At 43.9% G+C, this 14,093-nt stretch overlaps 1 non-coding gene across 1 annotated transcript; it reads right to left on the reverse strand.

The window, feature by feature from the left end:
- Positions 1-7,908: 7,908 nt before the first annotated feature.
- TRNAN-GUU (transfer RNA asparagine (anticodon GUU)) lies at positions 7,909-7,982 on the reverse strand. Its single transcript has one exon. It is a non-coding gene; the product is annotated as a tRNA-Asn (tRNA).
- Positions 7,983-14,093: the final 6,111 nt, after the last annotated feature.

Here is a 14,093-nt window from a genome sequence, read left to right on the forward strand (position 1 = left end):
GTGTGGGATGGTGTGTGTTGTGATGTGTAGGGTGATATTTAGAGGTGTGTTGTGTGAGGTGCGTAGATGTTGTGTGAGTGATGGTGTTGAGTGCCTGTGGATGCTAGTTTGTAGATGGTGGTGTCTCTCTCTGGCCTTCAGTCGCAAATTGTTGTCGTAGGGATTTGTGGGCGATCTGGGTGTGTGTTTTATATTGTATTTGGTGTGTGGGAGTGGTATGTGTATCAGGTGTGTGTATTTCGAATTGTCCAGTGTGGTTGTGTTTGTAAATGTGTGTGTATTTTGAGCGCATCGGTGTGTACCGCCAATGGAATACCGCGGTTGAAAGACCGCCACATGGATTCGTGGGTCTTGATAGTGTGGGCGTATTCCTGATGGCATGATGGTGGAGGTTCTGTTATCGGCAGTTTATCATTTTCCTTTGGTGTGGCGGACTTGTGTGGGTGTCTAGATTTTGGCGGATTCCGAGCTGTGGGTCATATTAGGTTTGGTGGAATTCCCTGGCCGCAGCGGTGTGTTGGCGGTCTTCTGCACGGCAGTAAGTGGATTTTACCGCTAATGTTGTAATGATCCCCTAAGTCTTATCCACCTCGGGTGACACCTGTCGCTCCAATCCCGGTTGTGCTCTGGCCAAGTAGCAGTGCCTCATCTCTACTCAAGGATTTTTTTTGAAAATTAATTAGAAAATTAACGTATGCAACTTAACCACTTAAAGTAACAGCATATAGGGCTATTGTTTATTCTGGTATACAAGTGAGCTCTGGTGGCAGATGGTTTTACCAGAAACACTTTATAGCCATTGATGGGTAACAGGACCCCTCCTGTTGCTGTGACACCAGCCTCTGCCATGTTTTCATGTGCTTCTCATAGTGCACGTTTTGAAGCGCTGTTTGAATCTGGACTGCACAACAAAAAGGCACTTTCACTCGTAGAGTGTCGAGTTTTAGATGGGGTGGCCAGAGGTCACGAGAGGTGTAGGAAGGAGAGCATGGGTGATGTAAGCCTTAGTTTAATTATATTGATTAAATTGGTAACAGTGCTTTAAATGGGCCGGTTCTCTCTTGTACTGAGTACCAGCACTTTTTTATTTTGAGAGGGAGAGTACCGACATATCTCAAGAAAAACGTAATACTTTTAATTGGAGCGTACCGGCACTTCTCAGAAACAAGTAGGTACTCTATTAAAGAGTACCTGCACTTCTATTTTTCCATTTAAAGCACTGATTGGTAACCTTTATCATTGCACTTTAATATTGTTGTGTTTAATGTAAGTTTGAGCACTTCGTCTACCCCTGCATGGCGTTCACACATTTGAAAACATTACAAAATAAGAGCATATAGGTACGTATAGTGATATGCATTTTTCATGACCTATTTTGTATTTTTTTCCATTCCATTATCAGGATTTCTTCTCCGTCTTCTTTTTTGTTAGTAGGTAAAACAAAATAGCAAAAGTATAAATACTATGTGCCTTTGAGACTTACACTGTAATTACTGTACGAGAACACTTATGCACATGGTGCTGTGGCTTAGTTGGTTAAAGTGCCAGCCTAGTAAATAGGAGATCCTGAGTTCGAATCTCTGCAGTGCCATTTAAAAAAATAAAAAATGTTTATGCTAGACGAATAAAACATACTGTTTTGAAATTAACAAACATTTGCTGTCCACTCACCCTGTTAATTCTGTTTTTATAGTTGTCACAGGTAAACCATAATCCTCCTTGAAAGCTAAAAACACGTTTTCGGTATTTAATTGTGTATCTGCTGTCCCCCGACAACGAGTACCTTTGATTTTCAAATCCAAACTGGTTGGCATTGTGAAGTGAAAACAATATCCCAAGCTGCACTCACATCATTATACAGACTGGACGTCATTAATATTGGTGAGCCAGGGGGCGTGGCCAAGGCGTCAAGATGGCGGTCGCATTTTCGTTGTGCTCAGGACCCCTCCGTCATCCACCTCTCATAAAATCATTATCTGTGCACATCAGCATCGTGAATGCTTCAACTGAGTTATTTTATCCTGCCCCGTCCCGTGTGGCGAGTTTCGGGCCCTCTCGGCCCCGTGAGACTGAGGATTCGGTGGATTGGAGTTTTGCCGCTGCTCCCCAGGTCAAGATGGCGGCTGGGAAACGGACTTGAGGTGCGTCCAGCTGCGGTAGAGCGGAGGCGGCGGCCTGGGTGGCCTGGAGGCGGGGCCACGGACCCCAAGGCGGAAGAGGTGCTGGCCGCAGCCGGGGCGGAGGAGACTGAGGTAGGCCCGGACCAGCAGCGGCGCGATTCCCTGGCCCCCGCCCTGGTTTTCCCCTACCTCCCTGTGGTGGCCGGGGCCGGGACGGGGTCAGGGGCGCTCCATGGGCCGCGACGGGTGGAGGACCTGGCGGACCCGGGGCCCGATAATAGGAAACTGGACTAAAGAGAGACAAGAATTCTCTGGCAAGGCAAACGCAGGATTAATCACAACAGCCAGGAGACCAGTCACCTGCATAGAGCTGAAAAATGATCTCAAATGACTGCTGGCAACCAACCTTTTATACAGCCACAAAAATGCTGACTTATCAATATTATCCTAAAAAACAATAACCAGTCACAGAACAAAAGGTTATTAATATGCTTTCAAATAAACACCACATCTCCAGCGTCCTTAAACTCATGGCCACTATGTAGAGAGCCATGCAGGCTATACAATACTTTGTTGCCCCGCGAGGTCTTGGGGGGCCGGCTTCGGTCCGAGTTAATAAATAATGACGAGGTCTGTGACCCAGCAGTTCCTCTGGTACACTATGAGGTGTTGTGTCTATGTGTGTCCCATCGCAGCCCCATAGCACAAAGGCTACAGTGGTAATGAAGCGGGATCAGGACACCGCAGTCAATTCTGTCTGCTTCAAGCAAAACCGGCGTTGGAAGGGGCACGCTGCAACGTTCACATATAATCTTCAGTGCTTAGCGCTGGGGAAAGAAGAGTTCGGCCCGGCCTACCTCGTCGCTGCACTGTGCGTGCGAGGTACACCAGTCAAGTGTTGAAGGTCACATTGGCCCGCTGCCGGTGATCAACACTCTCTACTGATATCTGTGGTGGTGAGATTTCCTCACATTTTATTCTTTCCTAAGCATCTACTTAAGGGGGCTCATCCCATTCCTTGTTGTGTTTCCAGTCATCAGGGATGTCATGCACTAAAGGCAGCTTGTAGAGGGTGGATGTTGTGCCTCTTGAGCTCATTGCCCACAAGCACGGAGAATACTTTCTTAAATATGGTTTTGTCCCTAGTGGCCATGGCATGAATGATAAGGTTAGAGATCAAATGCGGAGTGTGAGCATAACGAAGGCGCTCAGTCTCTGGAACGTCGAAATCACTTAACACTGCAATAAGGTCTTGGTGACTGTCTAATGAAGCATATCAGAAATCGTACGACACCCTGTCCCTTCAAAGTCTCAAAGCTATACTTTCAAAGGTAGGTGTTGGCATGTTGATGGAGGATCGGAGTATACAAGAATGGATACGTTGTCATCCTGTGTAGCAAAACACAGTTATCCCAAGCTCGCAGCGTGGCGCTCACAGGGGTAATGAGAAAGGCATCAGCATGGCTCTGAGGCTTTTGAAAGCAGGTTAAGGTATGAAGTTGAGCATGGAACATTCTGTTACAATTGTCAGACGAGCAGCAGGGTAACATTGAAGGGTGATTGGTGTTGCCATCCCTCCTGCCTCCTAAAGCTAAATCAGTAGATTTTGAAAAATCCTAGGTGTTCTGCCCTTCCATATAAAGTGTAGCGGTTGCTGTTGAATGTGTTTTAAGTATGCCCTGTCAAGACAAATAGATTGAACTGGGAACATATATAGCAACCGTGGTAGAATAGACATTTTGATTGTATTGATACTGCCAGCCCAGTAGAGGAGATGACTCCCTCATTGGCTTAAGTCCTTTTGTATACCCACCAGTAGTGGAGGGAAGATAATAGAAAACAAATCTCCATGGGGGGTAGTTATTATAAATGACAATATATTTAGTGGACTTTTTAGCCCACTTCAAAGGAAAGTAAGCTTTCCGAATTGTCACTTCTATAGTAGGCAAAATGAGAATGAGCACCTTGGATTTGTCATTGTTTATTTCATACCTGGAAGCTTCTTTGAAAGACTCGAGCAGAGCTAAAACTGCCGGGAGGAGTTAGTCAGGTGACCCCAGAAATAACAACACATCATTTGCATAGACCAAAATGTTATATTCCTGCACCTCAAACGTTATACCAGTTAGTCACCAAATCAGTTTGTGTTATCAAACAGTCCAATGGCTTGATAAAGAGAGTGAATAGTAGTAGAGCTAAAGGCTACCCCTGTCTTGTGCTCCTATGTAGCACAAACAGCACAGAAATCTGTCCATCAGAGTTATCCTTGCCATCAGCTGTGCATAGTTGGAGAAGATCATTCTCAAGAAAATAGGTGAGGCACAGAAAGGACCAGCCCACCAGGTCAAACACCTTTTCAGCATCCAAAGAGAGAACTACTGCCAGCATTTTCTTTAAGCGTGCATTTCCAACCAGGTGGACTGTGGCAAGAAAATTGTCATAAGTCTGGTGCTGCTTAACAAAGGCACTCTAATCAGAATGTACCAAAGACAGAGGTAAATCCACGAGGTGAGTAGCTAGAGTTTTAACATACAACTTTGCATCTATAGTAAGGAATGTAAAGGGGCGATAAGATTTTCAGAGCTTAGGGTCTTTGCCAGCCTTCAGGAGGACTGCGATAAGGGTTTTCCTCATGGTAGGCGTTATTGAGCCCACTCCAGCCAAATGATTGAAGAGGGAGACTAATTTGGAAGCCAACTGAGATGCAAATGTCTTATACCATTGAAGCATACAACAATCTGGCACAGAGGCTTTTCCTAACTTATAAGATTTCAATGCCTGTTTTACTTCTTTGGGTTGGAATGGCTGTTCCAGAGATTCACACCAGTAACCCATTACCTTGGGAACCCTAATCCTATCTAAGAAGCTCTCCTGCTCTTGCAGAGAGCTTGATTCTCCTGCTTAGAGAGCAGATTAGAGGTGAAAAAAATATTTTGATTTGTCTAAATTTTCAGTACGAATAGCCTCATTGCTAAGGGATCTCCTCAATATATTATTTCTGCTGTTTGGACCTTAATATGTTAGTGAAGTGAGTATGAACTTTGTCCCCAGAGATATTGGAGTGCTTTTTAAGATGGAGAAGAGCAAGCTCCATCTTGTTAGTCATGTGCCACATTCCAAATCTGTAATCTCCTGTTCCGGTTTGTCGGCCTCCAACTTGTAAAGGCATAGATTTTCCACAGCAGCAGATATGGAATGAACCCCTGACCACTGCCTTGAAGGCATTCAAAACCCCACCAGGCAATATCTTCTCACTCTCATTAATTTCAAAATATATGTCAATCTGTTCTTCACCTAATAGTGAGGGGAAAAGACACCAAGCCCCCTCTGCTGCACAGACACCCCATCTACCTAAAACACTGCCAATGCAGAGTCAGAGGCTGAAGTCATTCCGACATCAACCATCCTGGTTTTGGGCATGACTGTTATTCCATGCGCTGGATGGGTGGTGTATAGTTAGTAAGCTTTGTTTCATAGTCTCCCTCCTGGTCCTTCAGCAAAAGGTGTGCTTCTTGAAAACATGTTAAGTCTGGGCCAAATCTCTAATATGTTTCCAAACAGACTCTTGTTTATTAGGTGCATTAAGACCTTTTACATTGAGGATAATTATCTTAACCATCAAGCCTGTTTGAGATAAAGAGCAGAGAAGTTGGTGTAGAGAAATTGAGCTGAAATCTGTAAGACTTAGCTGATCCCCAAACTCCCTGAGTAACAAAGCCCAAGCTGAATCATAAGGAAAAACAAAGATAATAAAGTTGTCCAGGACAGAGACAGAGGGTCTCCTACCAATTGCCACATCCATAACAATAAAGGTGAGCAGGAGAGAGACAGGAGGTCCCCCCTCAAATGTCACTTCCAGAGACAAAGAGAGGTCTATGACATCTCTGAATATGGGGCAAGAGTAACCCCCCTTACCAGACTCAGCGGTCACTGGACGGAAATCATCTACCCTCTTCATCACCAGCTCAGCAAGTGTTACCATTCATGTCTTACCCTACACAGGCCCTAGCCAGACATTAAAAGAATAGAATGCAATAGCATTTCCCCATTTCCTCACTTATAACCCACTCCCTGTGTCCCACAAAAAATACACAATGTAAGCAAGACAAAAAGGGAAGAGAGGTTCATCAAGTAGGTGCTGGTCACTGTATAGATATGCAGCATCTCTTCACAGATTCAGAAAGGGTGCCAAATCAAGGTGGGAAGAGTTCTTGATCCTCTGGGCCCTGTGGCAAACACTGCTCCATTGTGGGTGGCTCCAACCTGCTGAATCAGACCCCTGGGCCTTCTTCTACTGTCCTACTTGCATCTTGCAGATTCCAGCTTCATGAAGGTAAGGCGGAGCAGGCAAGCTGTCCCGGCAACCTCAGTGACCACATCAGTTGTCACCCAGTTCAAAGGAGAAGCGGAAAAGGTAAGTCCATCCGTACCTTACACCTTAGAGGAGAGGATGTGGTGCTGTGGCCAGAGCTGTCCACTTTGGAACTGGAGAATCAATCTCAACTTTGGCTCAACATCATATGATTCTGGACAGATAATTTTAAATTGTCATGATGAAAAAAAAAATGAATGTGCCCTTGTATATAAGGGTTAAAGTACCCCCTGCTGTACATTATAAGCAAATTGCAGGTCTCTGACAACATAGAGGAACGAGGCCAAAGGGCAAGTTCTTTTATACTTTTATAAAGTTATGGAACTCCACAGTGACATGCCCTATCCTTATAATGTGCTCCAGCAGGTACTTTATCCCATATAATACATGTTTGTACCATCACATTTCCCAACAAATGACTTTAAACTTTGGTGCGCAGCTCCTTTATATGAAAGAGTGAACATGTTTGGAAACATTAAGAATAACAATAAAATCTGTTGTGCAAAAATAAGCACATTAAACACCTGTTAGATATTTGTTTTGAACAGATATTAGAAACAGTCCAATCAATACATGTCGTATTTTTTATTTATTTTTTAAAGCTGCAGTAGCTCATAGTGTGTAGAAACATGCAGAAAGATTCTAGCTTTTCTCCAACTATTTAAGGAGTGCGTAAAATAAACGTTCTCTCTGTTTGTCAATGTAAGCTAAGACAATGAGCAAAAGATGATCAACCCTCTCTTTTTACTTGCCTTAAACAGCTGTTACAGTTATGCTCCATGACCAGGGCTGCCTTTCACCTTGGCTGCTGGCTCTGTGGCGTTGTGACGTCAGTACTTAATGGTGATAACTCAAAAACTTTAATTCTGCCATCTTTTCTTCACGTCACAAGTCGCCCATTAGAAAGACATTAGAGAAAGGCAAAGGATAAAGGGATTACAGAATCCCATGTCATATAATGTAATTGGTACTCATATAAAGTGCTCTAATATCTTCGGGTCAAGTTTGCGCTATATATAACAACAAAAAAACAAATATATACATAAATATATAGCAATTTATTTCCGCTTTTGGGTACCTTGAACAAGGTTGTCAGCCCCACTTTCACTAATTGTAATGGCCTGCTCACTGCTCATTGTCGTGGCGCATGCGCCTTCCTGTGCTTGTGGAGTATTGCTGCAGTATTGCATCACACGTCTGTTTGCCAGGTGTGTGCTGGGCACTCTGCCACCAGCAACTGCAACATACCATTCTTAACTGGCAAAGGAAACAGTGCAAGCGTTTCACGTGTCTAAAAAGGTTCTCAAGGCTGACAGTTAAAATGAGTGAGAAACTTACTGTGCACTCCTTTGTTATGCCGATTTTGGCATTTTCGCCGATTACGCTAATAAATAAATAACAGGAAATAAAATTGCACGTCCCTGGGTGGGCTTGAACCACCAACCTTTCGGTTAACAGCCGAACGCGCTAACCGATTGCGCCACAGAGACGGATGTTCACTGCTTTCTACACTATTTGAAAAGTATATTCCTGAGCTAATGTCGTCGTTGGGTACAGTGGATATGTAAGATGAGATTTAGAACACAGTGTTAGTAAAACAGAGTAAGATGAACGGGTTCATCACATGTTTCTTCCATTCCAGTGGCCGCTCTCTCCCCTCTGCTGCCTCGTTCATGTATACTCAATATCTCCAGCTCACGCTGCTCGGCTCGCCCTTCATTATCTCTCTTTTACTAACACAACGTTTTAGGTTAGTTTTCGGACTAATTCTTCGTTCCTGGACCAGCTTTGGATAAGGAAACCCTGCAACAGTGTCACTTTCTTGAGAAAAATCGGACAATGTGTCTGGGGAGAGGGAACCGCAACAGAACCTCAGACAAAAAGAAACAGCAACAATGTGTCGGATAGTGGAATACTGCATCAAAGTATCAAGGTTAATGGAACTGTAACAACATCTGAGACAAGATAAAACTGCAACACTGTTGGAAAGTAGAAAACTGCAACAACGTTTCAGCTAGAGGAAACTGTAACAAAGCGTCCCACAAGAAACTGTATCAACCTTTAGAATAAGAAGAAACTGTAACAAAGACTCAAGGCACAGAAAACTGTAACAAAGTCCAACAAAGAAGAAAGTAACGAATCCTCAGGCAACAGCAAACTGTAGCAAAGTAAACACCAGGGAAAGGAACTGCACCAACATCTCAGACTAGAGGAAACTGTAACAAAAGGCTCACACAAGAAAACCCATCCCAGACAAGAGGAAACAGTAACAAAGGCTCATACAACAGGAAACTGGAATCACACCTCAGAAAGGAGGACACTACGATGTTTACACCAGCTGCACTGTGAGAAACAAGCGGATATTTTTATCTGTTTTCCATTGCCCCTTAATTTGCTTTTTAGGCGGGAAGCAGTTGGGGTGTAGGGGAAGCAGCCTAAACCACTACTCCTAACAACGAAGGTCGTGATCCACAAAGCGGAACAACACTTTCATGATCAACGACCCTGCTTTCCTCTGCCTTAACCACACATGTCCAGGACAACGAACATGCGCTGTTAAGTCAGAGGAAAACAGACTCCGGATCGGAGAAGATGTGGTTAGGTAAGTGGGACTGGGTAGGGTTGGGGGGTAGTTTTAGGGGTAAGAGATGGGGGTCATGGTAGTTTTAGTTTTTTAAGGGTGGGGTCGAGGTAATTTTAGGTTATAATGGCAGATGTGGGGGTTGGGGTAGTTTTAGGGGCAGGGTGGGGGGTTGTGGTAATTTTAGTTTTTAAGCGCGGGGGGGGGTTGGGGTATTTTTAGGTTTTAGGGTGTGTGGGGGGCAGGTAGTTTTAAGGGCAGGGGTGGGGGGTTGGGGTAATTGTAGTTTATTGGGGTGGGTTAGTTTTAGGGGCAGGAGTGGGGGGTTGGGGTCGTTTTAGGGGCGGGGTTGGGGGTCGGGGTAGTTTTAGGGGTGTGGATGAGGTGCTGGGGTAGTTTAAGTTTTAGGGGTGGAGGTGGGGGGTCGGGTAGTTTTAGGTTTTCGGGGCGAGGTGGGGCTTTGCGGTAGTTTTAGTCATGGGGTTTCAGGGTTTAGTGTTATACACCATCCTACAGAGGAGTAAACAGACAACCAGAGAATTCTGAAGGGGCTGGGAAGGTCACCAGTGTAAGGTGGAGTGGATTTTTTTCTGGTTTTTGTAGAACAACTGCAGGCACAGGGTAAAGTCTCACAAACTATATAATAAAGTAGGGACTTTTAAAAAGTGTTGTTAGAATTCTACAAAAAGTGCAGCAGCCCTGCTAGGAGGTTGAAAAGTGCCTTTACTGTCCCACTAAAAGTGCTGCAACCTAGTATAGAATTTGGAAACTGCTAATGCAAAGTGCTGTTACAATAATTTTAAGCAGTTTCAACTGTCCTGAACTTCCAGCACTGTTCCATTAAAAGATCTGAACTTGCTGAGAAACTTCCCAATGGTACGACACAACGTCCCTCAGCTGAGATGGCCAGTTCTGCCTAACCCATGTATCCTCCAAACCTCATCTAGGAACCACCCTCCACAACTGGGACTTCGTCAAGGGATGGGAAAGCCTCCCCATATGGAAGCAAGCTCCCTGTGTGCTCCTGGGCAGCCAGTGCATATCCAGGAAGTCTCTTAATATCTCATAATGCAGTTGTAGTTATTCAGACAGACTTCCAAGTGCCAAGTGGTCAATAAAGTCAAACTCAGCACTCTGTGTTAAATTCATGTACTAAAACACAGCTACAAATTTCATAGCTGTCTTCAAATTGGAGTTACCCTAGGTCACCTGATTTATACATCTCTTCTTTAAATTGATAACATTTAAATATTTCATTTTTTTCAAGTGAAGTTCAAGGACGCTCATTCCAAACCTAACCTGCCCCAGATTCTACCCTCCTTGCACTAGCGGTGGAAAAAACATCACACTGGATTCCGTGTGTCACTTTTTACCTTCACATGAATGCATACACGGAACACACCAGACAGCACTGGTGATTGGCTCTGCTTTCCCATTCCTACACCAGGGCCATAGATACTTGTTCCTACAATTAGTTGATGACGTACTGCCTTTATAGCCAGTCAAGGTGTTTTTTCTTAGAATTCTGGTACTGTAATCCTGAACTTAAAATTGGATAACCATATATAAACACCCCAAAATAGAAAGGAAAAAGACTTAAGTGGGTGAAACCTTCATGCATGGAGCTGGGAAACTTAAATTCTAGGGGTGACGTGCCCTCAACCTTTAAGCACGTTCTCTAGCTGCCCAGTGGCTTCCTAAGTGATACATATGATGTGCGAGGTGTTGTTATGTCACTTCCAGGGGTGCTGTTTCCCATGGTGCCGTTTACTGAGAAGACACAGGCTCTAATTTCAATCCCGTCTACTTCTATCACTCCCCACTTGCATCCCGTGGAAGTCAGAATGTTCCATCTCTGGGCCGAGGGTTTGTGATGTAGGAGACATCGACAGTAAGCCGCAGCTGTGGTCAAGCAACAAAGGTTGTCTTTAGGGGGCACTTGGTGGCTTTGTCCAAGGCTAAGTTTGCCAGAAGTAAATACATGCACTGGCGATCCACGTCCAGGCGTCGGTATCACTTTAAAGATAAAATACAAAATGTAATTCCACAGTAAAGGTGTCGAACTACAATATGACTCAAGATGCGAGCAACATCTGGTACTAAAGTCCGAGTTGTTCTTTGGGGCAGACAACTCAATGGGCTCAGGCTCCTGCAACCGAGCACAAGTTAACACTCCAGTTAGGTTCGTTGGCGGCGAAATTCACTGGAATAATGGGGGTTGTTCTTTTTTTTTTTTTTTTTTTTTTGCAATTTCCGCAGGAAAAAAAAATCTTTGACTTTACTAAGTGCCCCGGAGCTTCCTTTGGATCTTGGCAGCGATCGTGGGTTCCAGGACGTACTCAAAGACCAGCATCTTCAGCCTGGATGATGGGAAAAGGAAATAAAAGGGGGATCTGTATTTTGAAAGTGGCAAACGTCTGTCCACTGACAGTGCGAGTCGGCAAGACATTTCCTAAATGTGGCACAAGGGAAGCGAGTGTGTGAATTCGTCTTCTTTTCCCATTTCTCACACTCATCGGTTCTACCATGTTTCCGCAAAGGAGAAGGGAGGAGATAATCCAATGTAGCATTTCTAGCGGTAAATCTCTGCCCTGGCAAGTGTTTGGAGTGTCATGAGTCGCTGTTTTCTGATTGGCTAATCTCAGCGTCCCTACGCAGTCACCGCTGCGCGCAGCATGATATAGCAGACCTGACGCCGTAACCAGAGAGCAGCAGAGTGGCGCAGCGGAAGCGTGCTGGGCCCATAACCCAGAGGTCGATGGATCGAAACCATCCTCTGCTAGAGTTTTCTCTTCCTATAATTTTTCATTTTAATCTAATCGGGGTTCATGGTTAAATATTTGCGCTCTTCAGTTGTTATTTTTCTTTGTACATATTTTCAAGTTACTTTTATTTTTCCCTGAACAAGCACCATTTCTAAACGTGCAGCTTGCTGCAGGAACAGTTGTGCCCACAGAGTACAATTGTATGGAGTAAGAGTAATGCCTTTTGTTTACTAAACTGAGAAGCAGTAGAAGGGCGTTAAGAAACGATCAAAGAGCACGAGATGTTTGCAGTAAATACACCATAATGTGCTCTAGGCTGCAGCTCAACGCCTGTTCACAAGGGTTCACTGATAACACAACAGTAAGAGAAGCTAACAGTTCTTTAATACAAACAGGGCCGGCTCATACATAGGGAGATGGCCATGCCACCCCAGTTTAGACCCAGCCATATGGAAATCAGTCTTGACCGTGTTCCCCAGGAAACAGTCCAGCCCGAACTGCCAGGCCAGGTCTTCCCTGGACTGGAAACAAGCATCCTGGGACCAGTTTCGGGGTATCACCCCTCCTCAGCCAGGAACAGGGTCCAGACTGATTTGCATATGGCTAGGTCCAAACTGGGGTGGCATGGTGAGCAAAAGAATTGATGGATCTAACCCAGATCAGTGACTGGGGGGTGAATGTTAGATTGGTTCCGCATTCTGTCCGTCAAATGTGTTTTATTGGCAATTTTAGTTTAGCAACACACACAGCATTTGGTTCCCTCGACTCGTGTTTTCAGAAACCTTTTGTTTGTCTTTCCTAAAAAAAAATGAACAGATGATGGCACGTTCGTTTCTAAACACACGGCATTCACACTCAAATGTTGACATTTTAAATTTCAGTCCCTTCTGGACACTGATATTAGTAGCAGCGCATTATATTTTTCTATTGCCTCAGCTCGCGTTTTCAGAATGTTCTTTTTTTTTTCTTTTCTTCTTGCACTGGTGGTGAAATGTATTTGTATGTTTTCCTTTTTATAAAGCACACCTTTACTTTAGAATCATGGGTGTTATGTTCTTGTTTTATTAAAGGGTTTGGACCCTCTTACACGTGGCTATGGCTGCTCACAGCGGCAGATGAACAACCATTCAGCTATCTCACTCAGTGGTGGTGCATGCAGTGAGACTTATAAAACTTTTGCTAACTCTCACTATTGTCTAATAGTCCCAGCGACCCTCTACAAGGTCACATAGGTTTGGGGTCCATTCGTGGTTCGCATTCCACTTTTGGAGTATATGGTTTGTGTTGCCCCTATCCCTATGTTTCCCCATTGCATCCTATTGTAACTATACATTGTTTGCACTGTTTTCTAAGACTATACTGCATATTTTTGCTATTGTGTATATATATCTTGTGTATATTTCCTATCCTCTCACTGAGGGTACACTCTAAGATACTTTGGCATATTGTCATAAAAATAAAGTACCTTTATTTTTAGTATAACTGTGTATTGTGTTTTCTTATGATATTGTGCATATGACACTAAGTGGTACTGTAGTAGCTTCACACGTCTCCTAGTTCAGCCTAAGCTGCTCTGCTAAGCTACCATTATCTATCAGCCTAAGCTGCTAGACACCCTATACACTAATAAGGGATAACTGGGCCTGGTGCAAGGTGCAAGTACCCCTTGGTACTCACTACAAGCCAGTCCAGCCTCCTACATTGGTTGTGCAGTGGTGGGATAAGTGCTTGAGACTACTTACCACTCTTGTCATTGTACTTTTCATAAGAGAAAAATATACAAAACAAGGTCAGTGTATATACACATAGCCAAAAAGTTTTGCATTTCCACTTTTCACTCTTTTCTAAGTGCTGAAAAGTACTTCTAAACTTTCAAAAAGTTCTTAAAAGTTTAAAAAGTTTTTTCTGTCTTTCCAAAAAGTTCTGAAAACTTTTTTCTCTTTTTCTATCACTTTAACTCTCTCTAAAAAATGTCTGGCACAGGAAAAAATGTTGAACTGTCCAAACTTGCATATGATCACCTTAGCTGGAAAGGAGCAAGGAGTCTCTGCATAGAGAGAGGTTTGAGTGTAGGGAAGAATCCTTCTTTAGAACTGTTAATTAATATGCTTAGAGTACAGGATAAGGCCATAAGTGCCCAATCTGTAGAAAAAGTAGCTAATGGTTCTCAATCTGATCCAGGGACTCCCCCAGGAAAAGGTTCAGGAAATAAACTTCTCAGCCTGCCCATTACTAGACAGTCTAGCATAGTTGGT

Source organism: Pleurodeles waltl, chromosome 12, assembly GCF_031143425.1.
Source record: "Pleurodeles waltl isolate 20211129_DDA chromosome 12, aPleWal1.hap1.20221129, whole genome shotgun sequence".
Lineage (NCBI taxonomy): Eukaryota > Metazoa > Chordata > Amphibia > Caudata > Salamandridae > Pleurodeles > Pleurodeles waltl.